At 46.7% G+C, this 13034-nt stretch overlaps 1 protein-coding gene across 2 annotated transcripts in view; it reads left to right on the forward strand.

Annotated features, from left to right (window-relative positions):
- The window catches only part of LOC121274120 (myelin-associated glycoprotein-like), a 292428-nt gene that overhangs the window by 145593 nt on the left and 133801 nt on the right, over positions 1-13034 (forward strand). The gene's annotated exons all lie outside the window — the stretch shown is intronic.

A 13034-nucleotide genomic window follows, 5' to 3' on the forward strand; every position in this document is an offset into this window, starting at 1 on the left:
GGGAGTGCTGCACTGTCAGAGGGTCAGAACTGAGGGAGTGCTGCACTGTCAGAGGGTCAGTACCGAGGTAGTGCTGCACTGTCAGAGGGTCAGTACTGAGGGATTGCGGCACTGTCAGAGGGTCAGTAATGAGGGAGTGCTGCACTGTCAGAGGGTCAGTACTGAGGGATTGCTGCTCTGTCAGAGGGTCAGTACTGAGGGAGTGCTGCACTTTCAAAAGGTTTGTACTGAGAAATTGCTGCACTGTCAGAAGGTCAGAACTGAGGTAGTGCTGCACTGTCGGAGCGTCAGTACTAAGGTAGTGCTGCACTCTTGGAGGCTCATACTGAGGGAGTGCTGCACTGTCAGAGGGTCAGTACTGAGGTAGTGCTGCACTGTCAAAGGGTCAATACTGAGGGAGTGCTGCACTGTCGGAGGATCAGTACTAAGGTAGTGCTGCACTCTTGGAGGCTCAGTACTGAGGGAGTGCTGCACTGTCAGAGGCTCAGTACTGAGGTAGTGCTGCACTGTCAGAGGGTCAGTACTGAGCGTGTACTGCACTGTCAAAGGGTCAGTACTGAGGGAGTGCTGCACTGTCAGAGGGTCAATACTGAGGGAGTGCTGCACTCCCAGTGGGTCAGTACTGAGGGAGTGCTGTACTGTCAGAGTGTCAGTACTGAGGGAGTGCTGCACTATCTAAAGAACATTGTACAAGATTCACAAAATTGCATCTACTGCCTTTGTCTCACTAACTTCATGTGTACAGCAGGAATATTTCTCACTGTTTCTGAGCATCAAGGCAGCTTTGATATCACACCACCCAATGACAGGAGTGAGTAACTACAATGTGACATGTTTACATGGGAAGTTTCCATTATAAAGATGGGCACAATGACTCATATGATTGGAAAATCGTCACAACATGAAGTAATGTCGTTGAGCCCAGATTTTGCAGCAAAATGAGAAGTTTAATCTATAAATAGCTACAGAAAAGCCTGAGCATTTTAATCACTTGTGTTAATCAATGTAATTTTATTCATAAACCAAATGCTTCTTACAATCTATCGCAGCATGAAAAAGGTGCAGCATTCAGAAAGCACATTCCAATCAGAGAACAGAGTTTAGCAACGTCACATTTCTGTTCATTCCTATTCGACCATGTTGGCTGCACACAGCCAGACAATGCCGTGGTTATGATGTGTCCACACAGCAGGATCAGGGAGCACCAGGTATAAGGAAAAGTTTCAGCTTGCTGAGGAGAAGAAGGAGAATCTCTCGTTCCAGGTTTCTCTCCGTACATTAAGAAGCAGGCATGCCGATGTTTCATTGCACTCTGTCTGCTGATGGGAGTCCGCTTGGAAATTGCTGTTTGTGCTGATGGAAAGAATAAGCTTTTCATAAATTGAGGGATTGAGTACAAACACAGGGAGATTATGCTGAACATTTATAAAGCTCTGGTGAGTTCACAACTAGATTATTGTGTCCAGTTCTGGTCTCCAAACTTTGGGAAGGAAGTGAGGGTCCTTGAGAGGGTGGGGAGGAGATTGAGCAGAATGGGTCCAGGGATGAGGGAATTTAGCTACAAGGTTGGGTTGGAGAAGCTGGGGTTGTTCTCCTTGGAGCAAAGGAGATTGAAGGGGGATCTGATCGAGGTGTACAAGATGATGATGGGTTTAGATAAGGTAGACAAAGAGAAGCTGTTGCCATTAGCTGATGGTACAAGGACTGGGGGACACAGATTGAAGGTTTTGGACAGGGGGGAGATGTGAGGAGGAACTTTTTTACACAGCGAGTGGTAATGAGCTGGAACTCGCTGCCTACGAGGATGGTGGAAGTGGAGATGATGAACGATTTCAAAAGGAAATTGGATGGACACGTGGAAATAAATTTGCAGGGATACAGGGATTGAGCGGGGGAATAGGACTGAGTGGATTGCTCTACAGAGAGACAGCATGGACTCAATGGGCTGAATGGGCTCCCACTGTGCTGGAATGCCTCTCTGATACGAAGGTGATTCTAACCAGGACACTGACCAGTTTCATTACAACTTAACCCAACATCGCACGTTATTTGTCCGCACTGACTGACCAGATTGTTGCTGTACAAAAGCTTTAAACAGTCTGTCGACTTCCTTTCACTGTTTGTCCCTCCCAGACACAGACTCCAGCAATAGTGATAACCACAGCCACAAGGAATATCACAGCTCGTATTCCCAGGATCAGGATCACGTGCAGAATCTCTCCTCCACTGTCTAGAGAACACATAGAAAGAAATCATCACTGACTCTCCGCTTTCAATCTCTCACTCTGGCTGAACAATCAAGCTTCATATCACTGCAACATTTGCTGTAATATTGACCCATCCACTGGGATTCAATGTGGAATGAATGTTTTCATTGTAAACACTCTAAGAGTGGACAATCTGAACTTTCCCCTTAGCGTGGAACATTGGTGAGAATGGATCATTGTGCTGTTTGACTCCCTGTCCAATGTTTCTCTCCATCGCTGTGTACAGGATTGTGCTGTAGAAAATTCTGGAAACGTTTAGTGCAGGATGGAAATCCATCTCGGACGCGTGTGCGAATCAGGCAGGATCGAGATGGACTCCCCCACGGACTTACACCCCCCGCTTAATAAACAGTTCCAATCTTTACCCAGAGGGAGGGGAGAATGTGGAACTCACTCCCACAGGGAGTGGTTGAGGTGAACAGTATCGATGTATTTAAGGGGCAGGAGGGTCGGTAACCAGAGGGACACAGATTGCCGAACCGGAGGGGGAGATGAGGAGAATTTGTTTTGACAGAGCGAGTTGTTGTGATCTGGAAGGTGCTGCCTGAAAGGGCGGTGGAAACAGATTCAATAGGAACTTTCAAAAGGGCAATTGGATGAACACTTGAAGGAGGAAGATGGGGGCAATGTGGAGTGGTGGTTAATGGATCTGATTGGATAGATCATTGAAAGACCTGGCACAGGCACAATGGGTTGAATGGCCTCCTCCTGTGCTGTATCATTCTCCGATTCCATGATCTCTCCCCCAGTCAGTAACCACTCCAGATCCCTCTTGAAGGCGACAGAGAATCAGCAACCACCACACCCACTGACAGCACATTCCCGAGGATCCCTACACTCTGGGAAAAGATGAACTCCCCAACATCCATCCTATTCCTGCTTCCCGGAGGCGCTGAGGAAGTTTTCAATAAAATGACATCAAATCTACCGTTTGAGAAATAATTTCATTCTGATGAACTCACAGCTTGTGTAGCAAACTGGGAAGTGGAGTTGCTTGAAAAGCTGGGAAACACAAGGATGAAGTGCGACAATGCCACCACTGGTGGGAGGCTGTAACTACAGCGTGACGTTTACATAGGCAGTCATCATTATAAACAGGGGCATTGGACATACTGGGAAATATGTGCACTGTAAAGGTGAGAACAAGATGTAAGCTTTTCACCAGCAGGAATTCTCTTACTAAACCTCTCCACCTCTTCTTACTCTCAGATACACAAAGAAAATCACACAGAATCAGATAAGGAGGAGTTGGGACTGGTTATTCGTCAAAGGCTTAAGTTTCAGGTAGCTCCTTAAAGGGAGAGAGAGAGTTGGAGTAGCAGAGAGTATCTATGAGTTGCTCCATGCATCTGAGTGTTTGTAATAGTAATTTCCATATTCTTCCATAAATATGAATGGAAACACAAATACCAGAATTCAGGCCAACTCTCCAGTGCAGTACTGAGGGAGGTCACGTAACCAATGAGGGAGTCTTGTGCTAGTGTGTTTGTTTGTGAGTGTGTCTTTGTGTGTGGTCATATATGTGTGTCTGCACGTGTCTATTGAGGTCTGCATGTTTGAGGATGTTTGTGTAGTGTTCGGATCTGAGACAGTTGTTGAAGTCTGTGTCCACTCACGTTCCACAGTGATGATTATTAATCCCTTCACTGCTCCATGTTCATTCTCTACCACACACTGATAGTCTCCAGTTTCCCTGGATGTAACGTGAGGAATTACCAACCACAGCTCATTGTTGGAACTTGTTCTGTTCACTGAGACATTAAGATGTCAGGGCAGGAATCAAGAACCCCGTTCGCAGGATTACCAACAGAAAGTGAACAACAATTTATTCTTAATGGGAAGAGAGTGCTGATTGGTTGGCAAGTGGTCTCTGATAGGTGGAGGTGTTGCCATGGAGAATGCTGTGTGCGAGTTGTAAAGTTTAGACAGCTTGTCTTTTCATTCAACAATAATCAAATAAATATCAATTAACTTCCATTGACTGTGAAGCACTTTGAGAGACCTGAGAATATGGATAATGAGAATGGGCTGCACTGTCAGAGGGTCAGCGCTGAGGGAGTGCTGATGCAGAATGAAGGGTGTCCGTACTTACATTGCACAGTAAGTACAAGGGTCCGCTCCGATGAAACAGATGGATATCTCACTCTGCAGCTAAGAGTGTTTCCGTGGTGTTTGAGTGATGGGATCAGGGTCAGAACAGAAGTATAGGTCAGAGTGACACCATTCTGAGTTACAGTGTTTGAGACTGATCCAGGTACGTCAGTGGGAGTGTCCCAGGTTAAGACAGGTGCTGCTGTTCCATTGCACGTTGTGTTGAAGGTGCAGCTTACATCCACACGCTTTCCTGCAATAATTTCAGCAGGGAATATCGTGGGTTTATCTGTGAAATCTAACACACAGAGAATGGATCCTTTTAGAGAAATATAACGTGAAGCATCAGTTCAAATAGAACTCACAGTCCCACAAGAGAAAGCACTTTTACAAGGATGATATCAGATCTGAGAGGTTACAATGATCAGGAGAGAATTTCCTGCTTTGAGACTTTGGTGTTTCTGTCACTCAGCTTAATACACGTTCACTCCGAGACATGTGAATTGAGAACACTGGATGAGAGAAGAGGCTCAGACCAGAGATTGGAGTTAAAAGCAGAATACTGCGGATGCTGGAAATCTGAAACAAAAACAAAAATTGCTGGAAAGACTCAGCAGGTCTGACAGTATCAGTGGAGAGGAAGACAGGGTTAACGTTTCGAGTCCGTATGAGTCTTCATCAGACTAGAGGTTTGAATTCACTGGCTTCTCATTGCCTCAGTGATCTGGGTGATTTATCACCTTCTGGTTTGTTGGATCTTGCTGTGCACAAACTGCCTGCTGTATTTTACATCTGTGACTACAATTCAGGAATCATTTTATTGGCTGTGAAGGGACTTGGATCTTCCTGAGGTGGTAAATTGCGCTGCAGAAATGAGCATCTTTCTTTTATCGATACGACAGACTTTTAAACAGGACAGGAGAAATTGATGGGAGTGGATAACCTAATAATACAGTTAATGCTTTTCATCATTGATATTAAAGTGAGTATTAGAGGTTGCTTTAGGACTGAACTGGAAGCTATCACCAGGTTTTTGAGAATCAGACTGTGTGTTATAATAAGCTGTGTTTTGTGTTAATATGTAAACGTCACAGTTTCTGTTATTTCCCATTGAGTGTTGAATGTGAACTGTTGAGTAATTATAACACAGCACTTACCAGAAACGTGAAGCTGGGTTACAGGCTAATAGTTATGGCTCGGACCATTGTCAAATTCTATTCTGAAAAAATAAGGACCTGCATCTTCCCGTCTGACGTTGATTATAATCAGGGAACAGTCGCCATCTTTCAGGTCTCCAGACAGCCGGGTCCGATGGTGGAATCTTTGATCCCTGTGACTGTGACCCTCGGAGTGAAAGGCTATAGACCATTTAGGCTGTGGGTTCCCATCTATTCCTTTCAACCAGATTCCGACACGCGATCTCCCCACTAAAATTGATGGATAACTGTAATGACATGGAATCTGTACTCACGAACCTTCCTGCGCTGTCACCTCTCGTGGAGTGTCACCTTTCCACTCTTGTGACAGTCCAACTGGGGAGAGAAATATCAATATTTAACTCTGGATGGTTTGTCGATCCACTAGACTCGATATCCACCCCCTCCATCACTGGGGCACAGTGGCTGCAGTGTGGACCATCTACAGGACACACAGGGATCTCCCCAAGGTTTCACAATGGATGGAAGGGAACCCTGGACACAGGAGTGGACAAGTTCGTTCTACATTGGCTCATGGTCCTCAGGACTCTGTTTAGTGAAGCCCGTCTTCCACCCAACACAGTGTCTACAAGACACACAGGGAAACTGTGTAAACATCTCATCTCTCAACACTGACTGGTTTGAGCGTCGGTTTAACTTTCAGTTATTTTACTTCCATATTGTGGTTGCTATGGTGAAACTGTACAGGAAGTGTGAAGCTGGACTCTCTGTCTATTCTCACTGCAGCTGTGATGTGGTCGTGGTGATTCTCAGTAAAATGAAACCCTCTGAGCTCCTCCATCCCCGAGGTTTAGGGAGTGAATTCCAGAGCTCAGGCCCCAGGCAGCTGAAGGCCCGGCCGCCAGTATTGGAGTGATGGGAATCGGGGGATGGTCAAGAGGCCGGAATTGGAGTAACACAGAGATCTGGGAAGTGGTTTGGGTGAGTTGCGGGACGTCACAGAGATAAAGAGATAAGAATGATCTTTTACAAAGACTGTTAAACATAAATCTGTCCAAGCTGACGATGATATTACCTTGGAGGAGTGACAGGAGGAAGTAAGATTTCCCAATCATTGTCCACTCCCAGGTATTTCATTGGTTCTCAAGCTGTAAAAGAGAAAGAAGTTAATGAGACCTCACCTCTTGTCCAACAGCTCTCGAGAGATCAGAACTGCTTTTAGACAATGTCTTCACAGACTAATTTGACTCTCTGTGGGATGATAGGTGCTCTGCAGAGAGTTACAAGGCCTTAAGAAAGAAAAACAATGAAGGACTTGCATTTCTATAGCACCTTTCACCTCCTCAAGACGTCCCAAAATTCATGTCTCTGCACTTCCTTCATCCCTTGAGCTAGAAAGATGTTCTGTACAACAGACTTGAGCCTCACACCCAGATCTCAATAATCAGTAGAAATCTTTCAAAGGCATCAATCATTGGAATCTGTCTTCATAAAGTCACAACATCAACAAAGGATGGTGTTGGTTGTGGAAGTGAATTCCAATCGTTCCGTTACTTACCCAGGACCTGTCCGACTGCTCGCCTGGGGAGGAACTGCCCACACGCTCTGCTTGGGCTGAATGACCTCTTCCTGTGCTGCTCCCTCTGTGTATTTAATTAGAAAGGATTGATGTGTCACTGTGACTCAAATTGAGGAAGTTGGATCAAAGTGACAGAGCAGCTCATGTTTTGAGATGTTGGTGAACTGTTAATCCTTTGTGTCCTGACCCTGTGGTGATATTTCTGATCACAGGTGGACAGTCATTGACCAGGAGTTTCTCCTGTGGGTCAGTGGGTTTCACAGCCGAACTCAGGGGGTCAGAATGTTATGGGATTCAAGACCCCATTCAGGGGACGTCTGCCCCACAGAGTAGACTGATTCTCCCCAGTGTCAGTCCTGAGCAAGTGCTGCACTTTTGGATGGTCATTACTGAGCGAGTGTTGCGCTATTGTAAGGTCAGTACTGAGGGAGTGCTGCACTGTCAGAGGGACGTTAATCAGGGAGTGCTGCAATGTTGGAGGATCAGTACTGAGTGAGTGCTGCACTGTTGGAGGGTCAGTATTAAGGTGCTGATTTACAAGACAGGACAATGGATTAGGAGCCCTCAGAACTCCCCCCATTATCACCGTCATGAATCACTAATTAGCCTCACATTCCTGTCTGCTCTTCAACACAGCTGATTGGTTAATCTGATTCAATCTGATTGGTGCACTTTGTATCTTCATTGTCTATGGAATCTCTTTGGATCCTCATTGTCTAAGGAATCTCTTTGGATCCTCATCGTTTAAGGAATCTCTTTGGATCCTCATTGTCTAAGGAATCTCTTTGGATCCTCATCATTTAAGGAAACTCTTTAGATCCTCATTGTCCAAGCAATCTCTTTGGATCCTCATTGTCTAAGGAATCTCTTTGGATCCTCATCGTTTAAGGAATCTCTTTGGATCCTCATTGTCTAAGGAATCTCCTTGGATCCTCATCGTTTAAGGAATCTCTTTGGATCCTCATTGTCTAAGGAATCTCTATGGATCCTCATCGTTTAAGTAATCTCTTTCGATCCTCATTGTCTAAGGAATCTCCTTGGATCCTCATCGTTTAAGGAATCTCTTTGGATCCTCATTGCCTAAGGAATCTCTTTGGATCCTCATTGTTTAAGGAATCTCTTTGGATCCTCATTGTCTAAGGAATCTCTTTGGATCCTCAGTGTCTAAGGGATTATTTCTGATCCACACCCCATATTGTTGTATTGTTGATTCCGATGCAGCATTGTAGACTGACTTGTCCCCAAGCTCAGCACTGACCCTACTCCAGCAGACACTGTGAAACACACTAACAAAGCACCTCTAGCCTGAGCTCTGCATGTGTCGAGAGCAAAGACAAATATGCAAACTGAATATTGATACCTTTACACACAGACAGCTTTACCTTCCTTCTCTCTTTCAGTTATCTTGCTTCCTTACTGAAGTTTCTATCATGGTGAGAATGGACAGGAAGTGTGATGCTGAACAGCCTGTCTATTCTTGGAGCTGCTGTGTTGTCTTCATGGGAAATTCTGATTAAAATCAGCAAAAGACACAAATTTCATTCCATTGCTATCGGCGTCCAAGCATCAGGATAGACTTCATCCCCCAGTACTTATCACTGTTTCTCGACTCAACACCTCACACCCTCTGCCACTCGCTGACCTGCACTGGCTCCCAGACCAGCAGAGTCTCGAGTTTAAGACTCTCATCCTCAATTTCCATTCCCTCCATTCCTCTTCTCCAATCACTTTCTCCTCCAACTATGCAAACCTCGAAGTCCTCTGCTCTCCTCCAATTCTGCTGTCAGACAGGGTGTCAGTGTTTATCAGTGAGCACAGGGGCGATGGATGAATGGGACTTGGTGTGAGTTTGTACACTGGCTCACTGCTGAATCGGTTCCCAATCACAGCTCAGTAAGAATTATGTTTTACAAAGACTATTAACCATAAATCTGTCCGAGCTGACGATGATATTACCTTGGAGAAGTGACAGGAGGAAGTAAGATTTCCCAATCATTGTCCACTCCCAGGTATTACATTGGTTCTCAAGCTGTAAAAGAGAAAGGAGTTAATGAGACCTCACCTCTTGTCCAACAGCTCTCGAGAGATCAGAACTGCTTTTAGACAATGTCTTCACAGACTAATTTGACTCTCTGTGGGATGATAGGTGCTCTGCAGAGAGTTACAAGGCTTTAAGAAAGAAAAACAATGAAGGACTTGCATTTCTATAGCACCTTTCACCTCCTCAAGACGTCCCAAAATTCATGTCTCGGCACTTCCTTCATCCCTTGAGCTAGAAAGATGTTCTGTACAACAGACTTGAGCCTCACACCCAGATCTCAATAATCAGTAGAAATCTTTCAAAGGCATCAATCATTGGAATCTGTCTTTATAAAGTCACAACATCAACATAGGATGGTGTTGGTCGTGGAAGTGAATTCCAATCGTTCCGTTACTTACCCAGGATCTGTCCGACTGCTCGCCTGGGGTGGAACTGCCCACACGCTCTGCTTGGGCTGAATGACCTCTTCCTGTGCTGCTCCCTCTTTGTATTTAATGATAAAGGGTTGATGGGTCACTGTGAGACAAAATGAGGAAGTGCTTGGTACCAAGTTAGAAAGCAACTCTTTGCCTCGCACAGTTAGAAAACTGTTAACCCTTTGCTTGCCAAGAATGTGGCTGAAGGGCCATCGACTGTTCACATGCAAAAGGCTCAAGGGTTGACTGGAACTCCTCCTGTTCCTGTGTAACAGGCTTGAGGCACTGTATGCGCCTCCTCGTGTTCATGTGTAACATGTTCGAGGGGGCTGTATGGGTCTCCTGTTCCTGCGTAACAGGCTCGAGGGGACTGAAAGGGCCTCCTCCTGTTCCTGTGTAACAGGCTCGAGGGACTGAATGAACCTCCTCCTCCTTTTCTTGTGTAACAGTCTTGAGGGGCTGTTTGGGCCCCCTCATGATCTTATATAAGAGGCTTGATTGTCTGAATGAGACTTCTCCTGCTCCTATGTCACTTACTTGAGGGCCTGAATGGACCTCCTCCTGTTCCTGTGTAACAGGTTTGAAGGTGCTGAATGGGCCTCCTCCTGTTCCTGTGTAACAGGCTTGAGGGGCTGAATGGCCTCCTCCTGTTCCTGTGTAACAGGATTGTGGGGGCTGAATAGGCCTCCTCCTGTTCCTTTGTAAAAGGCGCGAGAGCATTGGGAACGTCATTGGGAGCAGCATTTCACTTGCACTTCCCTCAATTTAATCTACTGCATTCGCTGCTCCCAGTGTGGTCTCCTCTACATTGGAGAGACCAAACACAGACTGGGGTGATTGCTCTAATGAACACCTTCGATCTGTCCACAAGCATGACCCAGACCTCCCTGTCGCTTGCCATTTTAACACCCCACCCTGCTCTCATGCCCACATGTCCATCCTTGGCCTGCTGCATTGTTCCAGTGAAGCTCAACACCATCTGGAGGAACAGCACCTCATCTTCCGACCAGGCACTTTACAGTCTTCCGGGCTGAATATTGAGTTCAACAGTTTCAGATCATGAACTCTCTCCTCCATCCCCACCCCCTTTCCAATCTCCCTTTTTCCAATAATTTATAATTTTTAATATTTATTTTATTTATATATTTTTCTTTTCCCACCTATTTCCGTTATTCTTAAATGTTTTACATCTGTTGTTTTATCTCTACCTTTTAGCCTATTTCGATCCTTTCCCCCCACCCCACCCCCACTAGGACTATCTGTCACTTGCTCATCCTGCTTTCTACCCTTAATGTCCCCATTAGCACATTCCTCAGATAATATCACCACCGTCAACACCCCTTTGTCCTTTTGTCTATCACATCTTTGGCAACCTCTTCTTTGCCTCCACCTATCACTGGTCCACAATCCAGCTCTACCTGCCCCACCCCCTCTACCAGCTAAAACGTCACCTCATTTCTCGATTCCCTTAGCTCTGATGAAGAGTCATACAGACCCAAAATGTCAAGTGTGTTCCTCTCCGCAGATCCTGTCAGAGCTGCTGAGTTTTTCCAGCTATTTTTGTTTTTGTTCCTGTTCATGCGGAACAGGCTTGAGTGGCTGAATGGAGCCCCTAATGTTCCTGTGTAACAAGCTTGTGGAGGCTGAATGGGTCTCCTGTTCCTGTGTAACATGTTCAGGGAGATGAATGGGTCTCCTCCTGTTCCTGTGTAACAGGCTCGAGGGACTGAATGGGCCTCCTCCTGTTCCTGTGTAAGAGGGGCAAGGGGCTGAATGGGCCTCCTCCTGTTCTTATGTAAAATCCTCATGGGGCTGAATGGGCCTCCTCCTGTCCCTGTGTAACAGGGTTGAAGGGGCTGAATGGACCTCCTCCTGTTCCTGTGTAACAGGCTTGAGGGGGCTGGATGGACATCCTCTTGTTCATGTGCAACAAACTTGATAGGGCTGAATGGGTCTCCTGTTCATGTGTAACAGGATCGATGGGCTGAATGGACCTCCTCTTGTTCTTGTATAACAGACTCCTTGGACTGAATTGGTTACCTATTCCTGTGTAAGAGCTTTATTGGACTGAATGTCCTCTTCCTGTTTTATTGAAACAGGTATAGAGACTGAATGGCTCTCCTATTCCTGTGTAACAGGCTCAAATAGGCTGAATGGGCCTCCTCCTGTTCCTGTGTAACAGGCTCGAGGGGACTGAATGGGCCTCCTCCTATTCCTGTGTAACAGGCTCAAATGGGCTGAATGGGCCTCCTCCTGTTCCTGTGTAACAGGCTCGAGGGGACTGAATGGGCCTCCTCCTATTCCTGTGTAACAGGCTCGAGGGGGCTGAATGGGCCTCCTCCTATTCCTGTGTAACAGGCTCGAGGGGGCTGAATGGACCTCCTCCTGTTCCTGTGTAACAGGCTTGAGAGACTGAATGGTTCTCCTGTTACTGTGTAACATGGTTGAGGGGTTGAGTGAACTTCCACTTGTTCTTGTGTAAAAGCCTCGAGGGGCTGAGTGGGCCTCTTCCTCTTCTCTTGCAACAAGCTTGAGGGACTGACTGGGCCTCTTCCTGTTTCTTTGTAACAGGCTCGAGGGGTTGAATGGGCCTCCTCCTGTTCCTGTGTAACAGGCTCATGGGTCTGAATGGACCTCCTCCTGTTCCTGTGTAACAGGCTCATGGGTCTGAATGGGCCTCCTCCTGTTCCTGTGTAACAGGCTCGAGGGGTTCAATGGGCCTCCTCCTGTTCCTGTGTGAAAGGATCGAGGGACTGAATGGTTCTCCTGTTACTATGTAACTGGGTTGAGGGGCTGAGTGGACCTCCACTTCTTCTTGTGTAAAAGCCTCGAGTGGCTGAATAGGCCTCCTCCTCGTCTCTTGAAACAAGCTTAAGGGGCTGAATGGGTCTCATGTTCCTGGGTAACAGGCTCGAGGGGGCTGAATGGGCCTCCTCCTGTTCCCGTGTAACAGGCTGGAGGGGCTGAATGGACCTCCTCCTGATTCTGTGTAACAGGCTCATGCAGTTAACTGAGCCTCCTCCTGTTCTTGTGTAACAGGCTTGAGGGGCTGAATGGACCTCCTCCTGTTCATGTGTAACAGGCTCAAGGGACTGAATTGGCACTGTCAGTGGGTCAGTACTGAGGGAGTGCTGCATTGTCGGCTGGTAAATTCTGAAGGGGTGCTGCACAGTCGTACGGTCAGTACTGATGGAGTGCAGCACTGTCGGAGGGTCAGGACTGTGGGAGTGCTGCACTGTCGGAGGTCAGTACTGAGGGAGTGCTGGACTGTCGTACGGTCAGTACTGACGGAGTGCTGTACTGTCGGAGGCTCAGTACTGAGGGTGTGCTGCACTGTCGGAGGATCGGTATTGTGGCAGTGCTGCACTGTTGGTGAGTCAGTACTGAGGGAGTGCTGCACTGTCGTACGGTCAGTACTGACGGAGTGCTGCAATGTCGCACGGTCAGTACTGAGGTAGTGCTGCACTGTTGGAGGTTCAGTAC

This window comes from Carcharodon carcharias (genome assembly GCF_017639515.1).
Source record: "Carcharodon carcharias isolate sCarCar2 chromosome 29 unlocalized genomic scaffold, sCarCar2.pri SUPER_29_unloc_9, whole genome shotgun sequence".
NCBI classification, from domain to species: domain Eukaryota; kingdom Metazoa; phylum Chordata; class Chondrichthyes; order Lamniformes; family Lamnidae; genus Carcharodon; species Carcharodon carcharias.